This window comes from Myotis yumanensis, unplaced genomic scaffold, assembly GCF_028538775.1.
Source record: "Myotis yumanensis isolate MYYU_CA2020_CCGP unplaced genomic scaffold, mMyoYum1.0.hap1 SCAF_3, whole genome shotgun sequence".
Classification (NCBI taxonomy): domain Eukaryota; kingdom Metazoa; phylum Chordata; class Mammalia; order Chiroptera; family Vespertilionidae; genus Myotis; species Myotis yumanensis.
In genome coordinates, this window is record NW_027223754.1 from 83,922,758 (window position 1) to 83,938,523 (window position 15,766).

Here is a 15,766-nt window from a genome sequence, read left to right on the forward strand (position 1 = left end):
CTATTGTAGGAATACTTTCAGAACCCCTCTCTTCCTCTTAGAGACTTCAAAGAGGACTCTTGAGCTGAATTCTAGGAGCATGTAGAGAGGGCATAAGATGGAGAGTTTTTGAAGCTGAATAAGCTTGAGAAAAGTTTTCCAAACAAAAAGAATAGCACATGTACAATCAAGAAGAAGGTCACTGTCTGCTTGAAGAAAAGACACTGCCTTCAAATAGATGAAGGAAATAAGTACAGGAGGCAAGAGGTCAACAGATGATTAAGATGAAAGCGAGGCAAGGGTGAAAATATAAAGGTCCCCAGAAGACATGTCAAGGAGTTTGGATTAAATTCTACAGGATAGCAGTTTGCAAAACACGTACCAGGGAACCAGGGGTTCTAGGGAGGAAGGGAGGCTGACTGGGAGGTGGTGAAAGGAGTGGGGGAGAGGCCAGGCAGTCAGGACTCCGTGCCCTGCAACTCTACTTCAATCACAGTAGCTTTGCTCATACCTGTTTTATATTGGGCCTTCTTATGTTTTTGATAACTTTTTTCTTTGGAAAACTTTAGACTTACAAAAAAGTTACCAAGATAATACACAGAGTTCCCATAAACTCCTGACCCAGTTCCCCTGTTTAACATCTTACATGGCCATGGCACACTTGTCACAACCAAGAAACCAACATTGAAACACTGCTGTTAACTAAAATCCAAACTTCATCCACATTTCACCCGTTTTCCACTGCTGTGCTTTCTCTGTGCCAGAATCCAATCCAAGACACCACATGGCATTTAGTCATCATGTCTCTTTGATGTGTGACAGTTTCTCAGCTTTTCCTGGTTAGTCATGACCTCGGCAGTCTTGAGGAATATTAGCCAGGTATTTTGTAGACGGCTCACATTTGGGGTGTGTCTGCTGTTTTCCTCTTGACTAGACGAGGGTGATGGGTTTTGGGAGGAATACCACAGAGACGAGGTACATTTTTCACCACAGCACATCAGGAAACACACATATCACTTGTGATAAGAACCGTGACCATTTGGCTAATGTAACATTTACCGGGTTTTTCTACAGTTAAGTTACTTTTTTTTCTTCTTTACATGCTCTCTTATTTGGAAATCGGTCACTGAGTCCAGCCCACATGGCAGCATGAGGGTAAGCTTCACTGCCTGGAGGGAGCTATGGCTACCTACATTATTAGGAATTCTTCTGTAAGAAAGATTTTCCCTTCTACTCCATTTATTTATTTGAATTGATATCTTGCAATTTTCATTTTCCTAATGATGTTGAGCATGTAAAATATTAAAAATTCATAAAATTCTTAGTGATAAATAAAACAAGAGGTATACAGGAATTCTATACTAAAAACTACAAAATTTGCTGAGAGATATTAAAGAAGAGCTATATAAATATAGAAAGAGTATATGTTTATGGATTAGAAGGGTCAATATGAATATGACAATTCTTTCCAAATTGAGCCCTAGATTGACCATGTTCCCAATCATATTCCCATCAAGCTGAGTATTTTTAGACACTGGAAAGCTAATTCTAAAATCTGTATAAAAATTTAAAAGAAGTTTGTCAATCTTGTTTATCCTTTCAAAGAACCAGCTCTTGGTTTCATTGATTAGGCTCACCAAGAAGCAAAGAGAGAGGTCCCAAATAAACCAAATCAGAAACGATAGAGGCGAAATAACAACAGACCCCACAGAAATACAAATGATTGTCAAACAATACTACGGACAACTCTACTCCAACAAACTAGACAACCTGGAGGAAATGGACAAATTCCTAGAAAAATACAACATTCCAAAACTCAATCAGGAAGAATCTAAAAATCTCAATAGGCCAATAACTATGGAAGAAATTGAAGCAGTCATCAAAAAGCTCCCAGCAAACAAAAGCCCAGGACCAGATGGCTTCTCAGGGGAGTTTTACCAAACTTTCAAGGAAGAACTAAAACCTATCCTCCTCAGACTACTACAAAAAATTCAAGAGGAAGGAACACTTCCAAGCTCATTCTATGAAGCCAGCATCACCCTAATACCAAAACCAGGTAAAGACAACACAATGAAAGAGAATTACAGGCCAATATCCCTCATGAACATAGATGCCAAAATCCTCAACAAAATCTTAGCAAATCGGATCCAACAGTACATCAGAAGGATCATACACCATGACCAAGTAGGATTTATCCCAGGAATGCAAGGATGGTACAACATCCGTAAATCAATAAACGTAATACATCACATAAACAAATTGAAAGAAAAAAACCACATGGTCATATCAATTGATGCAGAAAAAGCATTCGACAAAATCCAACACCCATTTTTGATAAAAACTCTCAGCAAGGTGGGAATAGAAGGATCATACCTCAACACAATAAAAGCCATATATGACAAACCCACAGCCAACATCATACTCAATGGACAAAAACTAACACCATTTCCCCTAAGAACAGGAACAAAAAAGGGATGCCCACTCTCACCACTCCTGTTCAACATAGTCCTGGAACTATTAGCCATGCCAATTAGACAAGAAGAAGAAATAAAAGGCATCCAAATTGGAAAAGAGGAAGTAAAACTGTCCTTATTTGCAGACAACATGATATTATACATACAAAACCCTAGAGACTCCATCAAAAAACTACTAGACTTAATACATGAATTTGGCAATGTAGCAGGATACAAAATTAACCCCAAGAAATCTGAGGCATTTCTATACACCAATAGTGAACTTGCAGAAAGAGAGATTAGAAAAACAATCCCATTTACCATCGCACCAAAAAAATTAAGATACCTAGGAATAAACTTAACTAAAGAGGTAAAAGATCTCTACTCAGAAAACTACAGGACGTTGAAAAAAGAGATAGAGGAAGACATAAAGAGCTGGAAGAACATACCATGTTCTTGGATTGGTAGAATCAACATCATCAAAATGTCCATACTACCCAAAGCAATCTATAAATTCAACACACTTCCCATTAAAATACCAATGGCCTACTTCAAAGATCTAGAACGAACTCTCCAAAAATTCATCTGGAATAAAAAAAGACCCCAAATAGCTACGGCGATCCTGAGAAAGAACAAAGTAGGTGGGATCTCAATGCCAGATATCAAGCTGTATTACAAAGCCACTGTTCTCAAAACTGCCTGGTACTGGCACAAGAACAGACATATAGATCAGTGGAATAGAATAGAGAGTCCAGAAATTAGCCCAACCCAATATGCTCAATTAATATTTGACAAAGGAGGCAAGAACATACAATGGAGCCAAGATAGTCTCTTCAATAAATGGTGTTGGGAAAATTGGACAGATATATGCAAGAAAATGAAACTAGACCACCAACTTACACCATACACAAGAATAAACTCAAAATGGATAAAGGACTTAAATGTACGACAGGAAACCATAAAAATTCTAGAAGAACCCAAAGGCAACAAAATCTCAGACATATGCCAAAGCAATTTCTTCACTGATACAGCTCCTAGGGCAGTTGAAACTAAAGAGAAAATGGACAAATGGGACTACATCAAAATAAAAAGCTTCTGCACAGCAAAAGAAACCAACAAAACAACAAGAAAACCCACTGCATGGGAAAACATATTTGCCAACATCATATCTGATAAGGGCCTAATCTCCAAAATTTATAGGGAACTCATACAACTTAACAAAAAGAAGATAAACAATCCAATCAAAAAAATGGGTAAAGGATCTAAATAGACACCTTTCAAAAGAGGACATTCAGAAAGCCAAGAGACATATGAAAACATGCTCAAAGTCACTAATCATCCGAGAAATGCAAATCAAAACAACGAGGTACCATCTCACACCTGTCAGAATGGCTATCATCAACAAATCAACAAACGACAAGTGCTGGTGAGGATGTGGAGAAAAAGGAACACTTGTGCACTGCTGGTGGGAATGCAGACTGGTGCAGCCACTATGGAAGACAGTATGGACTTTCCTCAAAAAGCTGGAAATGGAACTCCCATTTGACCCTGTGATCCCACTTCTAGGAATATATCCCAAGAAACCAGAAACACCAATCAGAAAGGATATGTGCACCCATATGTTCATAGCAGCACAATTCACCATAGCTAAGATCTGGAAGCAGCCTAAGTGCCCATCAGTAGATGAATGGATTAGAAAACTGTGGTACATCTACATGATGGAATACTATGCTGCTGTAAAAAAGAAGGAACTCTTACCATTTGCAACAGCATGGATGGAACTGGAGAGCATTATGCTAAGTGAAATAAGCCAGTCAATGAAGGAAAGATACCACATGATCTCATTCATTCATGGATAATAAAGACCATTACAAACTTTTGAACAATAATAGATACAGAGGCAGAGCTGCCTCAAACTGATTGTCAAACTGCAGTGGGAAGGCCAAAGAGGGTTGGGGGGCAGAAGGGAGGGGAGTAAGAGATCAACCGAAGGACTTGTATGCATGCATATAAGCATAACTAATGGACATAAGACACTGGGGGGTAAGGGAGGGCAGGGGATTGTCAAGGGCGGGGGGTGGGAGAAGGACACATATGTAATACCCTTTGTAATACTTATTATAATATTTTTTTAAAAAAGAATAAAAAAAAAAGAAAGAAAAAAAATTTAAAAGAATTAGGATAGCTAAACTAATCTTGTAAAAGAAGAACAAGAATGGAGTGCTTGTACCATCTGACTTGAAGACTTACTATAAGGCTACAGTAATCAATACAGTGTGGTATTAGCATAAAGAGCAACAAAATCAATGGAACAGAATAGAGAGCTCAGAAATAGATGTCCACTTATATACAGTCATTGGATATTTGAGAATAGCACTAAGGTATTCCAATAGAGATAGGCAAGTATTTTCAACAAGCAGTGCTAGAAGAATTAAACCTCAATAATAAAAATACAAACAACCTAACATAAAGATGGCCAAATGATTTAGTGGGTGCTTTACAAATGAAGATACATGAATAACCAGTAAACACATGAAGAAGATTTCAACATATTAATCATCAGGGAAAATGTGCATGAGATCACAATGAAATATCACTGCTAACCAGGAGATGGTCAAAGTTAGAAAACCTGCCAATACCAAATGCTGAGGATGTTTAACAATGAAAACCAGCACATATATTTTAATGGGGATATAGAATGGTGCAACTACTTTAGACCAGTGATATTCAATGTCTTCATCTCATGGCACACATAAAATAAAATAATTACTAAAATTCAGTGGCATACCAAAAAAATACTATACTTTTTGCCAATCTGACAAAAAGAAAATAGGTATAGTTTTGATTTATTCAGACTGAATGGCTATTGTTGTGTTGGTTGTTTTCATTTTTTAAATTTGACAATTTAATGAAAAAGAGGTCAGTACCCTGACTAAATAGTCAGGTATTGCATGTTTTAAACATTTTTGCAGCCCACTGGTTAAAAATCGCTGCTTTAGACAAAGATCTGGCAATTTCCTCTAAAACTAAATATACAACTACCTATTATTAAAACTATACTCTTAGATTTTGATCTAATAGAAATGAAAGCCTATGTTCACAAAAAGACTTGTTCAAGAATGTTCATAGCACCTTCATTCATATATTCATAATCTGGAAAGAGCACAGGTGTCCATCAATAGAAAATGAATAAACAAACTGTGACACATTCAGTCACTAGAATACCACTTAGCAAGAAATAGAAAAGAGCTGCTGATAATCTCAAGAACAGATTAATCTCAAAAACGTTACAATGTGAAAAAAACTGACACAAAAGATTATATAATGTATGATTCTATGACGTTCTAGAATTCAAGTTGATTTATTCTGGGGGATATTTGCTTGGAAGGGGTGTAAGAGATCTTTCTGGCATGATACAGATTTGGTTGGCATAGGTGTACACATTTACTGAAACTCATGAAAATATGCACTTAAAATGTGTGTTTTATGTAAATACACAGATAAATTTTACCTTAAAATTTTTACTTAAAAATCATAAACTTTGAATTCTTATAATATACATATGCCAAAGTACCAATCGGGGAGGGGGCCAGTTGGCCAACTTTCCGTGGCCCCTCCCCACCTCCCGGCCCAGCCCCAATCGGCCCTCATCAGGGCAGGCCAGCCAGACCACACCCATGCATAAATTCATGCACTGGGTCTCTAGTAAATAAATAAATAAGTGAAAAGACAAAAAGAAGAAAGCAATCCCGGCTTCATAGTTATTAGCCATTGTGAACTTGAAAAAGTTTTTAAATAAATAGTCTATATTTATTTAGTGATAAATAAAACAAGAGGTATATAGAAATTCTATACTAAAAACTACAAAATTTGCTGAGAGATACTAAAGAAGAGATATATAAATATAGAAAGAGTATATGTTTATGGATTAGAAGGGTCAATATGAATAATATGTCAATTCTTCCCAAATTGAGCCCTAGATTTAGCATATTCCCAATCATATCCCCATCAATAATTTTCTTATTTATAAAATGTAAGTGATAAATAATATCTACTATTCAGGATTGTTAAGGAACTACACTTGCTAATACATGTAAAGAACAGTTCATGGAATAAATAAGCACTTACTAAATGTTTTAGGTGCTATTTTTAGTGAGCATGGAGGGCCTGTGGCCATAAACCCACACAATTAAAATGTCTCTGAAACTAAAGAGGAAGACAATGTTTGCATTTTGTTAAAGCGCTTATTATGCTTGTTGCACAGATAAAATTAGATCCCCTGTGATTTTTTTTCCCTGTGTGAATGTCATTTATTGGGATTCCTAAGTAAATAATCTAGTAGAAAGGAAATATTATATTTTTTAAAACCCATAAAACATATTTTTAGAAATGGTATTTCCTTGACTTTCATTCCAGGAAAATGCTAACACATGGCATGGAGCATGCGAGGCTCAGAAAAGAAAGCATGCCAGATGCCACAGCAATAAATAGAGTACGGCTTTGGAGAGGAAATGTAAGAGGGGACTTGGAGCATTAAGTCGCCACCACCCTTCCCATCTGCTAGTTAGCCCACTGAAGTTATGGGCTTTTGGGAAATTCACCTTTGTAGGTCACCTTTATTAATTTTCTTATTTATTTGTTTAGCAAAAAGTTAAATGACCGACTACTTTGGTAAAGTTCTATGCATGCCCTCTAGATCCTAAGCAAAATGAAGCTGGGTAAGGTAATTTTAGAAAAAAAAAAATTCTAAGTGCAGTGTAAGAAGAGGTAAATAGTGCCACCTCCTTTTTCAATATTTGTTTTAAAAACACAATTTTCAATCAAAAGATAAAGCAACAGCATATTTTTATAAACCATGGGAATTCTTAGAGGGAAAAAGGTTATATAATTTATGTAGATTATGTATTACTTTGCTGAGAAGTACGTAAGTAAAAAAATATTTTTATAAATTATATTTTCTAAAGCACTTATAAGTATCATTTTTTTATAAATAGATATTTTAAACACAGTGGGATTTCTTAATCTGATGTCCTTTAGTTTCAATTTAGTAATGTTTCTGATAAGAAAAACTGAGCTCTAGAATGTTAACAACTGTACCATCCTATTATGATGCTGTCCTTTGTGTTGTCAGATACAAATACTTGTGATAATTCTAGGAAAATGTGATTAGTGGATTTTTACCAGGATTTTAAAACAAAAAAAAAATTCTTTAAAATGAAAGGAAAATTCTATTCCTTTAACTCATCTTTATTTTGGGATTATGCATTCTCTACTAAAATTTAGAATGGGATTTCTAACCATGATGGCATTGTTCAGTTAATAGCAGTTCTCTCTGTGTGTGAAAAATTTCAAATGAATGGAAATGTTCTCATACATTTTCTATGGAAAATGTTCCCTTAGTATTTATTCAAATGTTGTCCATATTTTCAGGAAATAATATAGAAAAATATCTTTCTATACCAAGATGGTTCTTTTTGCCAAGTTAAAAAGGAACTCCTACCCTAGCCAGTGTGGCTCAATTGGTTGGACATTGTCCCATGCACAAAAAAGTTGCCTATTCAATTCTCATTCAGGATACATGCATGGGTTGTAGGCTCCATGCCAAGTAGGGAATGGGCAGTAGGCAGCCAATCAATGTTTCGCTCCCACATCAATGTTTTTCTCTCTCTCTCTCCCTCTCCCTTCTTCTCTCTAAAAATCAACATTTTTTAAAGGAACTCCTTCCCGTACTTCCAGCACACACATACATACACAAACCCTGTGCTATCAATGCAAACTAAAAATCAAATTAAAGAAACATTGGCAGCAAGCCAAATTCTGGGATAACAGGAAAGAGAAAGCTGGTCAGCAATCACCTCTCTTAGCTCTTATCTTTTCCTCCCACTTACTTCAACAGGCTAGGGGGACTGGGATGTCTATAGTCTATGATCTCTTTCTTAAGTGAAAACATAAGCTATGAATCGGGTGTCCTGCACTTTAATACTATATTATTCTTCCCCTTGAGTGGAACCTTGCTGTTGAGAGGAAATAAAATGTTATATATAAATGAAAATAGTCATTTGGAAATCATCTTTCTGGGTTTCACCACCAATACACTCATAATTTTAAAGCACTCTTTGAATTTAAATAGTAATCAATTTGTCAAAGAACTATATTAGGAGAGCTACATTCAAAGAAAGGTTACACTGACTTTAGGTGAATCCTCTGTTTTCTAAATAAATGCAAGTTCTTTAGGAGGGCAAAAAGCCAAACTTTTTAATTCCTCCCAGTGTGAATCATCATAGAGTAAAATTATTAGGGGGAAACTAGGGATTCATGAAGCAGTATAGAGGTTTTTGTTGCTGTTTGGTTGAGGTTTTTTATTAGCCACAAGTTTATACTACTGTATTTACTTGAGAGTGTTTAACTGTCCTTGAAATTAATCATTACATAATTCCAACAAGTGCACTCTTTAGTTTACCCAAATTAGAGAGGCTTCCCTATATTAATTTTGTGTCGTTCACAAGCATCCTTGAGATTATTTGTCCTTAATTATTTATGTTTATGTCTCAAGTATTTAGAGCACATTGAAACATAATTTTTCTAAGTTCCCTAACACATTAGCTTTGTTTTCTGCCTAAACTGTTAACCTCAGTTTTGTCTTCAACAGTTTCTGATAATGCATTGCTTATCTTTAAATTTGGCATAGTTGTGTCTGTAGTAAAGAATCCAAATTCAGGTTTTAATTTACTCAAAATGAATTTGCTGACTCTCTAATCTGAATTGAAACCACACTTATTTTCTCGCTCTTCTCCATTCCATTTTGAATTTTAACAGATATTTTCTCAAATCATACTTGAGAATTTTATAATCCAACATCATAACTAGTCTTATTTCTGCCAAACCATCATTGGCCTAATTATCTTTTTTTTCTTCCCTTTCTTTTAAAAATCTATGGACCCACACAGGGATTTAAACAGAAAATGTAGAAGGATGACAGTAAGCCTATTATGGGACACATTTCCCCATTTCCCATTGCAGCTTGATCTCCTTGGCTGGTGTCAGAACCCAGCTGCTCCACTCCAGCTCCTGAGAGCATGAGCCTGCAAAGGAAGGGAGAGAAAGGCAAGAAAGGCTGCTGACCTGGTGATCATCTGAGCTGAGTCCCAATGCCGCAACTTGGAGGCAGACAGGTGGATAAAGCAGCCATTTGACTTTATAAAGAAAAATCTACCAGAAATAGTGTGCAATTTTTTGAAATTTCATCACACTTATTAACCAATAAACCAAATGAGAAGCCATGGCTACCTGTGGATCTATTACTGCATGGACACTGATAAAAATCATACACTTCTGTTAGAAAATAGTACTAATAATATCATACTAGAACAAATTCTACTGAAGAACACTTGACTAAGATCGAAAAGCATTTCTCCACTGATTCCACACATACATACAGGCTAAATAGTATGCTGATGCCCTGTGGCAGCTATAGGTACTGTTTGCAAGAATTTCTGACAGAAACCCTATTTTCTGAGGTCTTACACTTAGTCACAAAGTCTGCTAAAAACTAAACTTGGCACAAATCTTAGCTGAGTAGAACTCCATCAAATACAACAAAGATGAAGATTAAAGGGGGAAAAAAACCTACAAAGTTGACTTTCAGGAATGAGCAGAACATAGCTTGCAAGGGATTCCAAAGAAAATTCTCAATACTTGTTAATCTTCTCATATAGAAAATTATATTTGGCAAGTGGTAGGGTCATTTACAGTCTAATAATTCCCAGTATCTTGAAGGGAATAAATAATTTAAAAGAGTGAGAATCAAACCCAGGAAAGGTTCCATCAGTTCTAGAAATAATTGCTTTTTCTCTTGAATTTTTCAAAGTTGCATTTTTTTTTTTTTAGTGGTGTCAAGTGGCTCAGTCCATAATCATATACAAAAATATAATTGACTATAAAAAGCGTTCATCTCTTAGAGTAATGAAACAGAACAGAATTTTAGAAGAGTCTAAACTCTAAGATATATAGCTCTTATAATTTTAAGGGAGTGTACACTTATTTTTTAGAGCCCTAAATCATCTGGGAACTTTAATCAGAGATTTTGATTTTAATAACTCTTGGGAGTTGATGCTCTCAGTTAACTCTTATCTCTCATTTGTTTTTAGACCTCAGTTTTCAATCACAGGAGGTCTAAATGTTGAAGTTAAGTGTTCTACCAGATGACAGATGATTGCTAGGAACACTAAAATACCTCCAAGTCAAATGACCATGTAACCTCTATAAGCATTTACTGTAACCTCAACAAATTTTTAATACTTTGTTTATGCATTCAATTGTTCAACAAAGATTTATTTAGTGCATGCTAGAGAAAACACAAAACACTCCTAAAATCTACTAAAAAGTACAAATATAGATTTACTTGAGGATTTTTTGACAGGTTCCATTTTTTTGAAAGTACCAGGTACTAAACAACCATTTAACTTGAGGTAGATCTTGAAATCATTAAAACTGTACCCGAGTCATGGATACCAATTGAACCTCAGAGGCTAAGGATTAGAATATATCCCTTCTTCCTTCGTTCATTCTCTCTTCTTGTTTTTGCTCTATTTCTTTTGTCTTTCCTCCCTGTTTAGATATAATGCCAGTTGATTGAGATAGATTTGGCAAAGCCACATTAGAAACTGCTCAGAGGAAAAATCAGTAGGAAAGGGCAGAGACACATCTAACAGTAACAAAATAGAAAACTGTGTTGAGAAGAAGGAAATAAAAGGTTTTGTAGTTTAATTTAGAGAACAAATATTTCCCAAGTGCCTATTTCATGGCAGGTAGGATACAGTAGTACCACATGGTAAACGTGTGTCTACTGTGAACCATAAAATGGGTGCAGGAAGATGGTCCAGAAAAAAAAAAGACTGCTAAATGTTCTGTTATGAGAAGGTAAACACACTTTATTTGTGGAAGACTATACAACAATTAACTACTAAGAATGAGGTCGATGTCCTCATAGTAACAGATAATTCTGAAAAAAAAAAATGTTCAGGAAAAGCAAGTTGTAAAGGTATAAATTGAGTATAATCACATCTGAGTAAAATTAAAAATAATATTCTCTCTATAAATAGATAGAAATATATATTAGCTAGGGATATATTTGACATATAAAGCGATATATCCATAACTAATATTTACATATTATATTACCCATGGGGATGGATGAATTGGAAGAATAGTGAGTTTTTTTAACTTAAAAAAATAAAGATCCAAAGCAAATATGGTGTTATCAACAAATATGGGGGTGGGTACATAGGTTTATTATTGTCTTTAAGTTTAAACTACTTCATAATAAAAATTAACCTGAAACTAATATAATATTGTATGTCAACTGTAATTGAAATTATTTTAATTTAAAAAATTAATATATATGTTAAATTTATGGTTTAAAAGAAAAATGCTATAGAAATTTGGGTGATTAGAAGGAGCTGTTACAGTAAGTCCAATTTTCTTACTTTTGAGCCCAGTATATACAAGGCTGATTATTTTTTATCTTCAACAAGAGGAGCAATAGAGACTTAATGTGGAAGAAAAGACTTTTTCTGATATGATAAGTCAGTGGCAATTTTGCAAATGGATGATTATTTCCAGATAGAAGTGAATTATCTGAACATAATTATACTGAATCTTTTCAAAAAGTGTTTTAACTCACATACCATCCATGCGGGTTACTCTTTTTCTTCATTACAGGGTGTGGCTGTGAGATTTAAGAGACACAGCTAATGAATGCTACATTTTGACTGCTGTTAAAAATGTATGATTAGAGTCAGGACTTTGGAATAATGATTTGTACACTTAAAGTACTGATTAGCTGTGCAAGACTACAATTGACTTTTAAAAAACCCTCACTAAGACGTCCTTTTCCTTCAAAACTGCCACTAAACATTTTCTAAAGTAATTCCGAGGAGCTCATTGGATGCTTGGCAACTCAAACAGGAAGGGAACCCACAAACATTTTATTAACTTTAAATTACATGTAATTCTTAAAATTAATAGCAAGGAACCAGAAGTTTTTGTTTTTGGTTTTGTCATAGTGGTAAATAAGTGTGATACATTTCACTGGTGAGGCAAGAGTCACTTGAGATATAGTGTTAAATATGAGGGGTGGGAATGCATCATATAAACAAGTGATATTACACAGCACACATTTTTCTAAGAAAATAGTCTCCATGCATGAGAATAAGATATATACCCACAATAAGAGGGCATATTGACCTATAATTTTCAATATTACATCCTTGTATTTTTTTAATTATATGCTATTTTTCAAATAGCAGAAGAATACAGTCTCATAAAGCTAATATTTATTCTTCCGTGTTTATGGAGCTTGTCATGCATTTCAGGAACTGGGGAAGTGTGAGAAGTCAAATATAACTTGGTGTCCTGTGCATAAAAGAAGGCAGGACAGGAGAATCACCATGTTTAAAACATCCGGCTCAGGAACTGGGTCGTGAAGCTTCAAATAATTAAATCACAGGAGATAAGGAAAGCCCTTGATGTTACTATTTCTCTCTCCATAAATGTAGCCTTTTTATAGATGATAACTCTTATCATGTAGGATTCTTCACTTTCCTAGAAAGCACAGAAAAGAGTCCTTTAATCCAGCTCTGCTCTTACCGTGTATCTTGGGAAAGCTGAGGCAGATAGTAAGTGTAATCCAATACAACGGAGACACCTCTGCTTAGAACTGTACCTTTACGTCATGAATTCTTCTCATTCTGTTATTAAGTGACGTCTGTACTAGGGAATTCAATGAATTTTTATGCTAAACTCAAAGAAAATAGCAGTGAATGAGAATTTGTTTTTCCATGGACCGATTGGATTGTACTTGTGTTATGGTAAATGTCTCAAGAGATCACCTTAAAAGAAAGCTTCTGTGGGAGAACTTCCCGGAAGCTCATTTTTTCCCCCTAAATCTTTCCTTTTAATTTATAACTTTACTTGACACTTTGGAAGGGTCCAGAGAAATAAAAGTCACCGAGTCATGTCCTAATCTCTGCATGCATAACAGACGAAGTGGGGGCCTCCAATAAGTAGTGAGGGCTAAAACAGAAACGCTGATGGAGGATAGAAGGTGGGTAGGCAAGGGAGAGAATTTCAGCTAGAGTCAGGGCCCTGTGAGCCCCCCCCCCCCCCAAACTGATCCTCAATTTCAGTGACATGGAGTAGAGAGTGGAAACTGGGCAGAGTGGTGAAAAGACAGTGAAAAAGTACTTCCTTTTTTACTTATCTTTTCCAGTTTTCTCTCAGATTTCAGATTGTCTAGCCCTCTCTACCTCAGTGACTGCACTGGGACCTTTACAACATCAGTCCCACCGTTCCCTTTGGTCCAGGCCCCATCCTCTCCCTAAATCCCCAGAGTTGTCCTCTCTCTGCTATTTTCCTGCACTGAGTTCTGATATTATCTTTCCCATATTCATATTCACATACCAAACAACAGTGATCTCCTTTAAGCACCAAACCAGAAATCATGGTCCTCCAAAAGAGCATTCATATACATACGTTAGTGTGCTTCTAGACAGCTAAAAGACATGTAAGCCCAGAGTAGAGGTATGATAGAGTGGGAAGGAAATGGTGCCAGAGCTCAAAGCTGGAGTCTAGGCTCAGCTCCAACCTTCATTCAACTCTGCTACTTTCAGTATTTTTAACTCTAAGTGAGGTGTTTACAGTCTGGGCGTCCTGGTCCCCAGTGCAAGGAAATGCACATCTGAATTGATTATCACGGTGACCAGGAAGTGGGGAGCTAACTTTGGTTCCTGGGAACCAGGGCTATTAACCATTCTAAAATCCATGGTATGATCCTGCATCATAACTACTAATAGTGTCCCCTTTGAGAAATACCAGTAGATGATTTTTAATGCTCCTTCAATGAGTCTGAGCTCTTAAACTTAAGTGGAATATAGAGAACTTAAGAGACTTGGGAAAGAACAGTGAGAATACATTTTTGGATTGCACAGTTTTATAGGAAGGAAAAAAGGGTGACCAGAGTTTATGATGATACAGGGGGACTCTGACCAATAAATTATCTCTTTCCATGGAAGAAGAAATAAATTGCTATCCTAGGAGGTTAGGAATTACTTAGGTTTTCTTGACAACAAGGTCTAAGAAAGAAGAATCTGTATCAGGTTTCAAAAGAAAAGTGAGTACCTAAATATGAAGGTTTCAAAACAAATAGATTCTCACTGGATTCAGAAAGTTCAAGTGAGATCTTGTTTACAGACTGGGGAGGAATATGTAGGTAGCTCCTCAAGTCCTGTCCAGCACTTCTGTTTCTATGGATACACTTACTAGGTTTCTACACATTACAACATTCTACCAAATTGACAGAATGGAGAGTTGAAGATGGAGGCACAAGTTCCTATCCACTTTCTCCCTAATACACATCGTATGCCTCACACTTCAAAGCAAGTCAATCATGAGGCTCAACACAAAGGGCGCAGTGGGAAAACTGGAACCTAGCCCAACGCCGCAGTAAAATCTACTTTGATTTCTCAATAGAAATAAAAGAGAGGGAAAAGCGCGCACACACACACACACACACACACACACACACCAGTACCACAGTAAAGGGCTTTTAGGGGAGAAAATATTTGTCACCATGGACAGAATAAAAGTTCTACCAAATGAAATAAATGTTTGTGGGAAAAGATGTGTCATTCCAGGGAAAGGGCTGTGTTCCTTTTCCCTTGCTCTTCATTTAGTTTTGTCCATACATTGAATCTGTAGCCTCTCCAGCTATAAAAGATGCATGGATTGAATATATCCTTTGGGTAGGTCTTTTATCAGAAAGCACTTTCAAAATAAAAGTGTTTTACTTGTACTATCTCAACAGCAAAACATGTACTTCCAAAATTGGTTTGCTAGCAAGCTTTTTCCTTGAGTAAGCAACACTATTGTTAGTAATTTTTCAAGCTGTTAATATACACCCATTAAAAGAAACAACCACCCTCTTCCACCATTATGAATCAGAGGGTGAGCAGCCCTTGGTAGAACTAAATGAAAGCATTCTGGCCACTGAGACTTTTTATACATTGAAAAAAAGTCATAATGATAATACTATTTGTTATTGAGAAATGAAGTTTTGATTTTCAATGTTTCAATATAATTCATCCACAAGGCCTTAACTAATTGAAAGTACTTAACAAAATCTGATATATATGGGCATGCAATATAAATTTATTGAATCTGTTCAGTTAGGATCTATGAATGCAGAAATAAAATTTGTTTTAAGCCAATGTGGAGAATGTTCTATTTTTAATAGCTTATAACAGCAGAGTACAGAGTAATAAGTATGAGAAGTAGCA

At 35.8% G+C, this 15,766-nt stretch overlaps 1 protein-coding gene across 2 annotated transcripts in view; it reads right to left on the reverse strand.

Moving 5' to 3' along the window:
• The window catches only part of ENOX1 (ecto-NOX disulfide-thiol exchanger 1), a 576,449-nt gene that overhangs the window by 276,182 nt on the left and 284,501 nt on the right, over positions 1-15,766 (reverse strand). The gene's annotated exons all lie outside the window — the stretch shown is intronic.